Source organism: Crassostrea angulata, chromosome 2 (assembly GCF_025612915.1).
Source record: "Crassostrea angulata isolate pt1a10 chromosome 2, ASM2561291v2, whole genome shotgun sequence".
NCBI lineage: Eukaryota > Metazoa > Mollusca > Bivalvia > Ostreida > Ostreidae > Magallana > Magallana angulata.
Genome location: NC_069112.1, coordinates 5,212,995 through 5,228,741, shown reverse-complemented (window position 1 = coordinate 5,228,741; position 15,747 = coordinate 5,212,995). Strand labels below are relative to the sequence as shown.

The 15,747-nt window shown below is 33.2% G+C and overlaps 1 long non-coding RNA gene and 1 pseudogene across 1 annotated transcript; one reads left to right on the top strand and one right to left on the bottom strand.

Annotated features, from left to right (window-relative positions):
- The window catches only part of LOC128170701 (uncharacterized), a 723,116-nt pseudogene that overhangs the window by 619,548 nt on the left and 87,821 nt on the right, over positions 1–15,747 (top strand).
- On the bottom strand, positions 1,973–5,983 carry LOC128170753 (uncharacterized). The gene is made up of 4 exons (XR_008241889.1): positions 5,484–5,983; positions 4,333–4,367; positions 2,564–2,628; positions 1,973–2,305 (listed from the first exon to the last, which is right to left on the bottom strand). It is a non-coding gene; the product is annotated as an uncharacterized LOC128170753 (long non-coding RNA).

The window sequence follows — 15,747 nt, the reverse complement described above, 5'->3', positions numbered from 1 at the left end:
GGCAGGTCAAGGCCACTATCTGCTGAACTACAAAGGTCAAATGCTAAGGTCAGACAGATCTCGTTATGATATAATTTTCGAACTACTAGAAACAATGATTTAAAGTCACCTGCTAGTAGTCATGACTGTGTAAGACTGATTTAAAGCACAACTAATTTGCAACAGATGCCCTTTTATGAAAGTCGTGAATAATTAGATATAATTGACTCTTGTTGCAGATCTGTAGCTACATTGAGAGGATTGGAGTCGACAGACCGTCTATTGATCTATATCTAATTTGACACCACGTGACTTACTGTAGGTGACTACCGGTTTGACACAGATACACGTGTCACACCCGTCACGCCCCGCCTCCCCTATCTGGTAGTGAGTTCCGCACGTCTCCCGACACGTCTGTTCTAATCAGCAGTCCGTGGGCAAGGACACAAGGTATGTGTTGTGGGAAGATGTTGCCGTGGTAACTTGTGTTGACTGTCGGCCACCCGATACAGTTCCACCTCCCCCTGGCATGGTGCCATCCCCGACTCCGCCCCCTGAGATGTTGGAGCTGCCACCAGAGGCGGTGAACGGGATGAATCCGCCATTGACGGAGTTTGATCCATCCATATATCCACCTCCTCCACCGCCAATGGAAGATCCGCCCACTAAATTATCATTCACAAATCAATATCGTTTATAATATATTTAAAATTCAGAAAGAAAAATCAGCATTATAAACCTAGCTAGACATGGAACAAAAAGGAAGAGATGCTGGTGATTAACAACTGCTCTAAAAGTCTTGACGTATTTGGTTGTATATATATTTGAAACAATGTTTGAGCTTATAAGAAATTACAAGGATTTATTTACAGCAAAGATGACGTTTGATTTGTTGACAACATGCCGAACAGAATCCCTACAACAAACCAGTAAGGACCATGTACTGGTTTACCTGATACCGGGCTGCAGTCACAGAACGGACATCCGTCTGATCCTAAAGGACCAATCCTGTACCTACCTTCACAGGTTGATTTGCATAGCTTCACCCCTAGACAGTCTGTCTTAGTTCCTGGTCCTTGATTGACGTGAGAGAAAGCGGCCCCGCCCATGGAAGGCATGCCGGATATGAACGAGCCGCCTTACATCGCCACCATTCCGCCGCCTAATTAAGACATTAATTGCACCGCCATAAATCCCCCCAAATCATAAATTTCTAGTAGGTATCAGGCATATATTGATCATACTCATCATACTCTTCATTCAATAATTGTGACAAAAACGATCTAAAATGATTCTTAAAGGTATTGATATAATTTACCTGGACCACACGGACAAGATTGACAGCCAAACTCATCAACCATTAGACACCATTGGGGACACCGTACACGTCTCAGACAGCGGGAGGGGTTAAAAACGGAGGAAGGGGCGTGTCCTCCCATCGCCCCGCCCCCTGGGCGCGGACCTCGCATCCCGCCCCCAGGACCCATTGATGGGGCTGACATCGGCCCGTGGGACAAGACTCCTCCCATTGGGTTGCTGTTTGGCCCCCCCTCCGTGGAAGGGACCACCCCTCCCATCATAGAGGGAGACCCCCGGGGTAAGTTGAATCGTTTGTGTTCGATGTTATGATGGCTGCTACTGAGGAGTTCTTTATCGGGTTCACTGAGTGTGGAGTGTAGGACTACAATGTAACTATAGTGTTTAATAAACTTGTCCTAACGATGGTGTTATTTCATGCATTTCTTAAACATATAAAATCAGAGATATAAAGTTCGCAAATACAATGTTAAATTCAAAATGTAATGTCTTAAATAAAAATAATTAGGGCCCCGCAAGGATTTGCGGGTGCCCTATAGTAATCACTCTGTCCGTCCGTCCTTCTGTCTGTCCGTCTGTCACTCTTCCGTCCACCAATTTTGTTTTTTTTCTAATAACTTTTTTTATGGTTGCCTAATCAAGTTCAAATTTAGTATGGTAGTTCAGTAGGCAGAAATACATATTTTGATGCTAAGTTTGGTTCTCTAGGTCTTCTGGTTTGGAGCTGGGGTGGTGGGGTAGATACCTTAACTATGCATAAGAATGAATGGGCAAAGAGAGATAACTGCTGAGAATGTTACCATTGTATACTTGGAAGGCTGTGCAATATTTGTCCTTTGGGATTAATTAACCTTCCACAGGAAGAAAATCCTAAGCTTTATCTTTATCTGTCACATTGAGATTAATTACTGCACTGCCTGTGTCTGCAAATGATGGAGTACAGGGCGATCGTAAACCCGGCGGGGGTGGTCAGGTTAGCGCGGTCCTCGGGAAGGGAACCTACAGGAATCTGAAGAATTCACACAACTAGAACAAGCACAGCAATTACTGTTACCTACAGAGATCTGATAAACTTAACTATCTACAGCACATACAGCATAAACTATAAACGTTAAGAACAGAAATCTAAAGAAAATAATTATCTAAAACAGACAGAGCTTTTATGTTTGCCCTTAGCTGCAAACTTTTTTATATTCCAGATTTTAGGCTCTTATTAATCAGAATAAATAATGTAATAATTGAATATAGGAAATGTAATATAATTAACCTTGTTGTTAGTAAAATGTCGGTACTTTTTACTCTTGGTTCCGTACTGAAGGAAGTCTTTGCAAACTGAAATGATATTAGTTCAATAAGATAAGTTTATTATATCATAAAATAAGATATGTTTCTCTGATCAGAATGACACGATTGCTATTTTATTGAACTGAACAGTTCTTTATACGTAACTCTATATTAGGCGTCATTGATTTCATAAAGAAAACACTGACAATTTTCACAATAACAGATAAATCTTAATGCATGTTAGTCTCTCACATACATTTTTTCACTTTCATCATCCCCGTTGATAATGACATCCAGATCTTTGAAAAGTTCATATAAACAAAGGGGAAAACATCAAACGGAATTCCTTAATCGCATAAAGTTTTTTTTTCTTTTTGTATTTTTCTCTTAACATTGTTTTTTTCTTGGTTAAACACTTTCTGACATTAAGATTAACCAGTTATCAGATAAGTTTAACCAGTTACCAATTAGCCAGTTATTTGCAAAAAAAAAAGTCATTTACAAAAAGTTAAGTAAATTCATATATAAGAGATGGTAAACTTATCATTTATCACAACTAATCATCTTGTCATTTATATCGCATGATAACCAATCAGCGTTGTTTACCCTATGTATGCAATTGATTGATGGATTTAATCAACCAATCATTTACAAGGAATCATTAACCAATCATTTACAAAAAAATCATTAACCAATCATTTACAAGGAATCATTAACAAGGAATCATTAACCAATCATTTACATGTATAAGGAATCATTAACCAATCATTTACAAGGAATCATTAACCAATCATTTACAAGGAATCATTTACCAATCATTTTCAAGGAATCATTAACCAATCATTTAGAAGGAATCATTAACCAAAACATTTACAAGGAATCATTTACCAATCATTTTCAAGGAATCATTAACCAACCATTTACAAGGAATCATAAACCAAAACATTTAGAAGGAATCATTAACAAACTATTTACAAGGAATCATTAACCAATCATTCACAAGGAATCATTAACCAAACATTTACAAGGAATCATTAACCAACTATTTACAAGGAATCATTAACCAATCATTCACAAGGAATCATTAACCAAAACATTTAGAAGGAATCATTAACCAACCATTTACAAGGAATCATTAACCAATCATTTACAAGGAATCATTTACAAGGAATCATTAACCAATCATTCACAAGGAATCATTAACCAAACATTTACAAGGAATCATTAACCAACTATTTACAAGGAATCATTAACCAATCATTCACAAGGAATCATTAACCAAAACATTTAGAAGGAATCATTGACCAACCATTTACAAGGAATCATTAACCAATCATTTACAAGGAATCATTATCAAATCATTAACATGTACAAGGAATCATTAACCAATTATTTACAAGGAATCATTAAGCATTTATTTACAAGGAATCTTTAACTAATCATTTACAAGGAATCATTTACCAATCATTTACAAGGAATCATTAACCAATCATTTACAAGGAATCTTTAACCAATCATTTACAAGGAATCATTTACCAATCATTTACAAGGTATGTTAACCAATCATTTACAAGGAATCATTAACCAATCATTTACAAAGAATCATTAACCAATCATTTACAAGGAATCGTTAACCAATCATTTACAAGGAATCATTAACCAATCATTTACAAGGAATCATTAACCAATCATTTACAAGGAATCATTAACCAATCATTTACAAGGAATCATTAACCAATCAATGTTACGTACCAGACGCTGGTCAGTCATTGTGAGAAGGTCATTTTCTGTCAAACAAAAAAAAGTAAAAGTAGAAAGATACCGGTTTACTCTATCCATAAAGAACAATACACATTGAAAACATATTCACACAATTGATATTAAAGCACATCTACTTAATTCAATATTCATTGTCAAAGCTTAATTAACAGTAATCGGGCTCATTTATGTTGAAAATGTAAACATCACAAAATTAATTGAAGATTGCTTTATATATGCATATATTTGTTAACAAAAACAACACAAGGAAGAGTTTACATTGTACATAAACTCGTATTATTTATTAATATCACAAGACATTTCTCTTTGTTAAAAGCATTGTGCACCGTTTTTATAACTTGTATCAAATTTAAACCTCAGATGGTTTGCTGTCTATTTTTGTTTTCATCAGATGATCAACTGTGATGTCCTGTAGTAGATTATTCACATCAAATTTATCGTGATTAAAACTCATGCTGTAGTTTCCTATCTATTTCTGTATTGATTTTTAGATGTTGTATACATTGTAAAAAAAAACCTATTTTTCGATCTGTTTACGTATTGTACGCGTCCTTTGTGTCCTTTTTGATATCAAACATATATTAACAGTTCAATTAATGATAAATGCGGTGAGTGTCCTTATTCTATAAGAGAAATAAATACCTATAACATAAAATGAGAGCTTTCTCTATTTTCTACATAAAAATATATGCCAAAAATATATAACGTGAGCGCCCTCTCTATTCTGTCTATAGATAGTAACATACCCATGATATACGACGTAAGCGCCCTCTCAATTATGTCTATTTATAGTAACATGCCTATGATATATAACGTGAGCGTCCACTCTATTCTGTCTATATATAGTAACATACCTATGATATATGACGTGAACACCCTCTCTATTCTATCCATATAAAGTATCATAGCTATGATATATGACGTGAGAGCCCTCTCTATTATGTCTATATATAGTAACATACCTATGATATATGACGTGAGCACCCTCTCTATTCTGTCTATATATAGTAACACACCTATGATATACGACGTGAGCGCCCTCTCTATTCTATTGATATGTAGTATTACTATTATGATATACGACGTGAGCGCCCTCTCTATTTTGTCTATATATAGCAACATACCTATGATATATGACGTGAGCGCCCTCTCTTTCTCGGCACTGCCCAGCACTACCATGCCGCCACCCAGCCGTTCACAGATGGCGACACTGTCGTTCCTGGTGGCGAGGTCCGTGTGGATAGAGAAACACCACTGACCGATCCTTGTGAACCCGGGCTTACAGGGGTCACTCAAACCATGGACTATAAACAGTTATAGACTGGGTTAATACAAGGTCATGTAAGAGGTACCACATATCTATCCTAAAGAACCCGGGCTTACAGGGTTCACTCAAACCAGGGACTGGGCTGGTACTGTGTCATTAGAGAAGCATCACAGACCTATCATAAGTACTTACAATCGATTTAACAGAAGTACCAATTATATATCCGTGTGTACAGAAATACCAGCAATCTATTCAGAAATTCAAACAATCTATCCGTGTATTCACAGAAATGTCAACATTTCATCAATTACCAACAATCTATCCGTGTGTACAGAATTATTTACAATCTATCCGTTGATACAGTATGGATGTAAACTATGATACATATGAACATTAATACAGTATATCTTTAAACATTGATACAGTATGGATGTTAACATAGATACAGTATGGATGTTAACATTGATACAGTATAGATATAAATATTGATACAGTATGGATGTAAACATAGATACTGTATGGATAAAAACATTGATACAGTATACATGTAAACATTGATACAGTATAGATATAAACATTGATACAGTATGGATGTAAACATTGATACAGTATGGATGTAAACACAGATACAGTATGGATGTAAACATTGATACAGTATGGATATTAACATTGGTAAAGTGTAAAGAACAAGGGACGTTGTTGGCTGAAATTTGCCGTGTTTCAAATATGCACAGCACCAAACATTTTAAAAAGCCTTGAATTTATCAAATCTAATGGCATATAACTTATATATGTGACTTAAACATGTATATAATGAAATTTATGTTTAAAACTGTTCATTTTTAGCAAGACGTCGAAATTTTAAACGCGACGCCATGCATATTTACGGGAGAAGTAAGTCTACCTGTGTTGTAAAACATACCGGTATCTGTGCATGAATTTCAGGCTTGTGACCCGCATATAACAAGTTTAAATTTGCATGCGTTTCATTTCAATTTCATTGTACTTTTGAAATTATAAGTGTTTAAATAAAAAATTGTATATATTTTAACCTATATGACTCACATGTACATATACTTCTGATGCATTATGCCACATTGCATCTTTCTGTTGATTTGAGACACTATTTCAAGGTGTAGTGAGTCAGTCATATGTAAATACAGGTACCGTACGGCTTCCATTGGTTATTCACTTAAGTACAGGAAGCAAAAGCTTTCATAATATTTCTGATAACAAGTCTTATTTTTAATGCATGAACAATGAACTCGAAGATGGTAGGGGAAAAGGGGAAGGGGGGGGGGGGGTCTTCGACTCTCTGAAAGTTTGATAAGCAATCTCAATTAAAAAATATCATTTGATGAAAAAGAAATGGAAATGGGAACGATTGGACTGCTTTGTTGGATTCTATTACAATGTGCATTACTTTAAACGATTACATATAAGTGAATTACAAATGAAATCTCTCTCTCTCTCTCTCTCTCTCTCTCTCTCTCTCTCTCTCTCTCTCTCTCTCTCAGTTTCTTCAAATGGATGATGTCTGAACAAAATATTTAAAGTGTCCGATAGAGATGAAGTCAAAAATTTTAAGACAAGATCACGGAAGAAACTTTATTTAAATGTTTAAATTGTCTGATAAAGATGAAGTCGAATATTTTAAGACAAGATCATGGAAGGAACTTTATCTACGTGTTTAAAATGTCTGATAAAGATTAAGTCAAAACCTTTAAGACAAGATCACGGAAGGAACTTTATATACCGATCCACTGATTCCTTCTATAAAAACGAATATACCACATGCACAGTGTAGGAACGGAAGTGTACAGTTATGGGCAGCGCTGTTTGTCGAAGCAAATAACAAATAGGAGAGGTAGATCTGCACACAGTCGAAGATTTTAATTAAACGAATTGATAAATGGTTGTAAAAAAAAAACAACAACAAAACTTCCTTAACAATTCGATACGTTATGGTAATAAACTGGCACAAGTATAAACAGTTGTATTCCTTTTGCAACATGATTTTCAATGAACTTTTTGACAATCAATATCAAAGGTCACATTCCAAAATTGAAATGATTATTTTGTACGAAATACAATCATTAATATATTACGACTGAATAGGGGACATGTGGAGGTAGATATATACTTTAAGAGAATAATCTGATAATTTGATATCATTGCAAATAAAAGTAGAAAAATAATCCTCAGAATATCATGAGTTATCATTATTTGATACTGTACGCGTAACGCAATTTTAAGCATATATTAAGAATTTTACTGTACGCGTAGTTCTATAATTAAGCGGCGCGTCTTTTAACCACAATGAACCACAATGAACCGCAATGAACCACAATGAACCGCAATGAACCGCAATGAAACCACAATGAACCACAATGATACTACAATGAACTTTATTAAGGTGATAAATGTTTTTTAAAAGGTATAAAATTTCATTAAAGTTAATTTAAGGTCAGATGCGACCTATTATCAATTATTTTCAACTTTTTCCTATCTCCGCAATGTGAAGATTCCCATTTCTGTTATTCCAAATTTACATTTGATGTTATTTGATAATCTTCTGTATGAATATATAGTTTCTGTTGAAAATGTATATTTAGTACATTATCAACAAGCATTCAATTGCATTTTGCATGCTATTAAAAGACAAAATCAAAAAATCTTATTCTAAAAATGGCCTGTTATAATGCACTCTGAATTTTTAGCATTAACAGCTGGTTTAAATGCGAATAAGGAAGAAATGTTATATCAAGGAAAATTATCTTAAAATGAGGAACGTCGCGTGTATCAATAACATACCTCAAAAATTTCTGACGGCATGTTATGTTACAGAATTAATGCATTCAGTCAATGATTTATATATATGTTCAGGTACACACGTCTTATTTCATTCATTCAGAATTCAATTATTTTAGTGCATGTAACGCTTAGATGGTGTTTATTATAAATGTGTAAAGCATGAATAAAAAAAATATTTATATGCATGTACATGTATAAGGTAAATTTTGATATAATTACAAATATAAAATGTTACTATTTAATTAAAGCTTAATATAATTAGCTAAGCTGTCGTATTGGTTTTTTTTTTAATCAATTACATTACATGACAGTCATGACATTTGAAAACGTCTGATTAACTGTTTACATAAGATATTTTTTTGATTTGAACATATTTTTATTGTACAAAATACAATTGGGATTGGGCACAAGTTCTATAACTTAGACCGCCCTCTTCCAATACAATAATATAATACAAAATATGTGTACACAACATAAATAAAGGTCAGTGGATATAATGGACGTATACATAAATGCAATTGACATGTATATAATAAACAACGGTGTACTAGTAGTTATAAGATTAGTTAAATCTTTCAGTACTTTTGATATAATTATAAACCAATGTAAATAAATGCTTGTTTTCATTGTCACTGATTGAACTGTCACCCCAAAGTAAAGCATGAGTATTGACAATGTTAAGATTTACAATTTGAAAAACGTCATTAAATAGAACATTTCTAGCATCTTTATATTTATTACATGTGAAAAAATAATGGTAAGTGTAGTAGATGCGTTTTTAATTAAAAGTTATAAATAAAAATAAAATATAAATGTAAATAAATAAAAAGTTTATCAAATTAAAATAAAATAAATTCTAATTCTTTCTTCTACTAACAAGGTATTTAGTTAGAGCCTTCCACCCCTTTAGATCCACACACACACTCAAACATTTTACATTCATTGGTTGATACTGAAAATTCTCGGGTTTTATTGGTCAAGAGTTTTCATTGTCTTGTATTGTGACCAATAGTATTCAGGCAGAACACTCTCAGAATTTAAACAGAGAAGTTTATTTTGTCATTCCTTTTATTCTGAAGACTTGAAGACATCCAGACAATGTAAGTTTCTATTTTAACCATTTACTAATATTATAGAAAATTGGAGTTTATATTATGAAATATCAGGATTAAGAATTTAGAAGGAATTACTTTGTAAATATTGTATATATCAGATGTAGAGAAATCTGATAAGTAAAGTTGTATTTTTTCATTGTGTCAGATGTAGATAAATCTGATGGACAAGCCTTTGTAGTACAGCTTAATATATAATAGTAAATATTTCTAAGGAAATATTAAAGTGTTTTATATTGTGAATAGGAAATATATGTAAGGAACATGTATTTAGATATATATTTAATATTTAGATCAATTAACATCAGTTATTGAAGATATTGAACGGTTTGGAACCGGACTCAATTCCATAAATTGGTATGCTTTATAATTGTGTATTTTAATATTCTATTGTAAAAGAAAGACAACTTTTGTATGTTAAAATTGATAAGAGTTATTTCCCTTAATTGTGTCTTTCTGATCTTGGACTGAATGAAATTATATGTATATGGGAAATATGTATATTTCAATGGAAATGTATTTAAAGATAATTCTATTGTAATAATGTATAAATGTATTTTATGACTTGATATTATACAATTATGTTATATTTATTTTATTATAATATATTACAGAGTATAAACATATATAACACCATTAAAGAAATTTGGAGAAAGGATTGTCTTATTATTGCTGGGAAATCCCGTTACATAAGTATCTTCGAGCTTACCACACGAACAGAGTGGACTGTTGATAATATTACTTTTTTTTTTTTAAATTTCCAATATTGTCATCTTTGGATTAAATTTGCGTGCTTAATGTGCAGTGCAATGATACTAATAAACGCATTCTAATTTATCGAGAAAAAACCCAAACGAACAGAAGGGATCAACTCTCAATATTACCAATATCCATAGAATCTAGATCAGAAAAGGGAATAAAAGTACGAAATTCCCAAAAAATTGTCATCTAGATTTGTTTGATAACTAAAGATTGTGCCATCCATTCTTTTATAGTTGTAAACTATAGGGACTTTCAAATAACGCTATCATAGCGAGGGTTCTACTGGAATTTGTAAACTTTTTTTTCTTCATATAAAACAATCCACTCCAGATTTTATAGTATATGGTTAACTTCAGGTACGTAGCATGGGGTGGGGTGGGGGGATTGGGTGCCTCCCCCCTCCTACTTATACTCGCATCAAACATTTTTTTTAATATTCATATAAAAAAAATTAATTGTCATGGCGTTGGCCTACCCCCCCCCCCCTTCACTTTTGAGGGGAACTTGTAAAAAAATTGAGGAAATGAAAAAGGAACACTACGCTATCCCCCCTTTTTACGGTTTTAAGATATATAGGAAAACTGCCTTTTTTTTCTTTTTATTTACTTGTTAAGATTTTTTGGATGAATCTGCCGCCCCCCCCTTCCCCAATTTTAAAACGATCATACGTGCCTGAACTTTGAATTTATTCTTTAATTAACGATTCAAATCCAAACACGTATACTAATATACTCGTCCAATTTATAGGTGGAGAGGAATAGAAAATTCCAAACTAATGTACAGACTAGATAATATTGTTATAAAATTTGAAAATTGAACTTGCAATAAATGTAATAGGCGAAGAATAGATTAGATGCCTTAAAATTTTTACAAATGTTTTTATTCATAATTACGCCTAAATTTGTGAATGTTTTCCAATTATTGATCAAAGGTATGGTAAGAATCCCTTCACAATAATTATGACATCCCCTGTGTGTATTGTTGTTAGTATACACACGCCAACAGTAGCTCTCGTGTATACACGGCCAGTTAAATGACAGCAGGTGTAATAAAGCCTCCCAATATGTATTAGAGGGGTATCCCAAATTAGAGAAGGGACGGGATATACGATACACCTTGTTGTTAATTGGGGATCTCTCTCTCTCTCTCTCTCTCTCTCTCTCTCTCTCTCTCTCTCTCTCTCTCTCTCTCTTAAATTACAGTATATAAATAGTGCCTGTTTGGGAGGGTAACAGTTGAAATTGACATCCCGAGAAAACCATTGTCAACCGACGCGAAGCGGAGGTTGACAATGGTTTTCGAGGGGTGTCAATTTCAACTGTTATCCTCCCAAACAGGCACTATTTATTTTGTTATACTGAATGTCTTTTTTAAAATTTTTAAGAAAATTTTACTGCTTTTATATAGGAATAACGTGAATTCTACAGCGAACCGTACGCGCATAATTTTCGCGCATGTAACATTTTTTAATGTTACCCGTTGCCAAGTGCGTTGCTAACGCTGAGGGTAATATAAAATATTATTAACTGCGTCTTAACCAATCAGATTTCAGTATTTAACATGAAAGTATAACAATTTATATTCACACATATAGACACACATTGCTGACATTTGAAACTTGAGAAATACAGCAGATATTTTTTTTTATTTCGTTTTTTAGATGGATAGTATGTATAGTCATATCTGTGAGGTATTCCTATAGCTTGAATGTGTTGTCCTTATATTAAAGAAACTCTTAAAAAATACTCGTCATCTCTTTATAAGGAAACACTCAATAGTTTGTTAGTCAGATATCTACTGAATTTTGTCATCCACTGCGTTCTTTAATGTAACCATCCGACCCACCTCCTTCCTCCCAACAATAAACATCGCATCATATATGGCTTGGGAGCGGGTTAAGTGCTTTTCGGTGAACATGATGGGCAAATACAGAAGGAACTTCAGAAAACTTGCCCCTTTGCCAACTATAGCCCCCATCCAATATACTTATATCCCTCCCCATCCCAAACAACATCGCCTCCTCTACATTTTTAAATACATGCATCAAGTACCGGAAAATAATGTCAATTGGTCACAATCAAAATGTACCTATTTATCAATCATAATCAAACTTTATTTCTAGAAATATTTGTTCGATTATAACCTGATGTCAATATTTAAAGTTACATTTTCAAAGATACTAATCTGTATTCAAGGATTTCATGTATAAACGGGTTGATAAAAAAATATTTACAGAGAGGTGCTGGACTACTGCAATTTTTGTGTGATAAATAGCATCACATCATAGAGTGTAGATCTTTTTTCAAACTGAAGAAACATGTTCCTATTCAAAACCTCTATCATTCATGAAATAAATGGGATGATCATATGCACCGGCAGCGAAGATCGTAATATACTTCAGCAAAAATAATTAGAAATGGGTTGATATTTGTCTGTATTCGGATTTTAGCACGTTTACAACTATTTTAAATGTAATATTTGCGGAATTTTCATGCTAAGATATTTGCGGAATAGTTAAAATATTTGCGAAACAGCACCTCATTGTTTTCAAAAACGTTTAAATTTTATGTTGATATACGTGGTGCGCTGGTTAAGGTAGAAATGCTAAAACGTTTTAATTCAAGAACGTCTGCTTTTCCTGAGCGGAATGCACGAGCGTTTATCTATAAATACGAATTCTCAACATTAAGCTATAATTTCTGTAACTCACAATTAGAAAATCAGTTCAATAATCAGACGATCATAAAAAACGACAATTGCACATGTTAGATTGAAGATAACCAAAACTATATATAGAGTTTTTATATACATACAAGATCTCTCATGATATTTGTGATAGAATACAAATTTTATCTAATGACCTCTAATCCCATCTTTAATTTTATCTTAATGGATTAAAAAAAGGCATATTAGCTCGTATGTCAGTCGTACTTTTAAAGAAGAACAAAAAATGACTTTAGATTGCTAAAATTCGTTAAGTCAAGTCACTTTCGACTCTGGTTTGAAATCATTTTGTATACCACATGGTCTCGTGACATTTAAAAAATCAGTTATTTTATTCAAAATAACAAGCACAATCGTCATTAAATCATGTTTGCTAGCAAATTAAATTATGAATTAAATAAATTAAATAAATAAATTATGAATAATACAATTTATATTTATCTATGAGTGTAAAATGGCAGCTTTGAATTTGCAAACACTGTGAATCAAATGCATATAAAACACATTAATTTCACACAAAAAATTCCCCTAGAGCCCCACCCCATCCCCTCCCCCACCCCCGGCTAGTATGTGATGAAATAGTCTGTCTTTGAAGGGACTGTTACATGGGTAAACCTTATGACACCACAACTTTATAGTATATTGCGATCCTCTTCCGGGTATATCGAAGCAGTAACTTTTTTAAAAAGTGGCAAAACAGGCACTGCGAAAAAAAATGATCTTATTAACTGATTAGTTCATTTTATCCCCCTCTAGTCTTCAGAAACTAAAAGTAAATCATTATTTGAATCCATAATATATATTCATCCTATGCAATGCCTGCGTACGCTCTCTGTAGAAACATGGAGGGAAACATTTATAAACCAGTAATAATCAACACAAACAAATTGCGAATTTAATATCTAGGTAGCGTTGTAATACCATTGCATTGCATAACCAAAAAACAATTTAACAAAAAAAATATTAAACGCATTTTTATACAGAAGCAGTCATAGTATTCACACGTGATTCGAAATTCCCCATTCTGAAGGGGGGGGGGGTTACAAAATGCAGCCATATTGTCCACATTTTTATATATGCTGTAAAATTTACCCTTTTTTCATCAGGTGATCAAATAATCTAGAGTTTATGGGAAACAACTGATTACTTTAAAATTAAACAGATAATCCATTACGAGAGCCGATCTAATAATATATAAGCTCGAAATAATAATAAGCTCATGATTATATCAAATATCAAAATTTACCTTGTATTTATTAAATTTTTTCTTTTAAACATCTATCTACATGTGTATAAAAGTTGTTTTGTACAATTGAATGAGATAAATAAAATAATGAGGTATAAGGTTTGTGCATGTGCCAAATAAAGATTACAATTTTTTACAGCATTTTAAAATTCTTTGACATATAATCTGCCGTCAAATAGGTAGAATCAAAATTGAAAGGAATTATTTACATTTCAAAGACTAATTCTCACCCCAGTTAAGTTAATTTAGGTTCATTTTTGTTTCATTGTGGTTCATTGGGGTTCATTGCGGTTCATTGTGGTTAAAAGACGCACCCATAATTAAGCATTGGTTTGTAATGGTAAGTTAACTCAATAGAATGACCAGTGTATAAATGAACTCATGACTTCAAAAAATTTCAATGATAAAAACAAATATGTTTGCCGCGGTTTTTTGTAATTTATAGTTTTTTAATCGACATTGCACATCCTTTTACATAGCTGCCATATGCACACGAGTGCTATTTTGAAAACAACTATATATTTGGGTTTTGAATAAATGAGACTTTAAAGCACTTAGACACCCCCCCCCCCTCCTCATTTTCAGTACCATATATGTTCAAATACATTAATCCATTAAATTAATTAAATTAGGTAATTAAAACACCTGAACTTGTTCACCATTCTATGATATCAATGATCTCTATTGGTGTGTATCCTTTGTAACATAGGAAAACGGTCTAGGAATTTAAACAAAACAATTTTTTATGAATATTCATCGCCCAGTCTTGGTGATTGTCCATATAATATGTTTAATGAATGATGGTGTTTCTTAAATAGATTGTGTCTAATGGCAGTTCGAGTTGTATTTAATATTTGTAAATTAAAATGTCATCCAGGTTTTTCCGTTTATAATCTGATTTCATTAATAATTTTATTTTGTGTAAAGGTGCATGTACCGAATGTCCATGACATGTTGTTATGTGCTTGTCTTCAGTTCAACACGTGCGATGATTTTGCTGCTGAAATAAATACGATTTCCGGTGTCGTCATCGTGACCGGACAGGAATATAACTAGAGACGAGCTCGTTGCAAGCAACGATTAGGTCTTCCGTCGTAGCTGCGTCATTCTTGTGACGTAATACAAAAATTGATACCTGACCATGGTGCAATATTAGATGTGTAAACACTGTGTAAAAGAAACAAAGTACATGTATATAAGCAAATACAGATCTTTAAAAGTTGTCTGAAGTTTGATTCGCCGCATGTTGTTTTTTTGCATGTGCATTTTATTTTGAGAAACTTATCTAATCATCATAATTGACTCAATATACACAGAATATGGACGACGATTATAAACACACAGTGGGTATGCCCGGTATGAACGTAAAAAGACCAAACATTTTACTCGCATTTTTTATCGAAAGCAAGGGCCAATGAATCTTTTAGAATGTATGCGGAGATCCTCGAAATTTTACAGGGGGT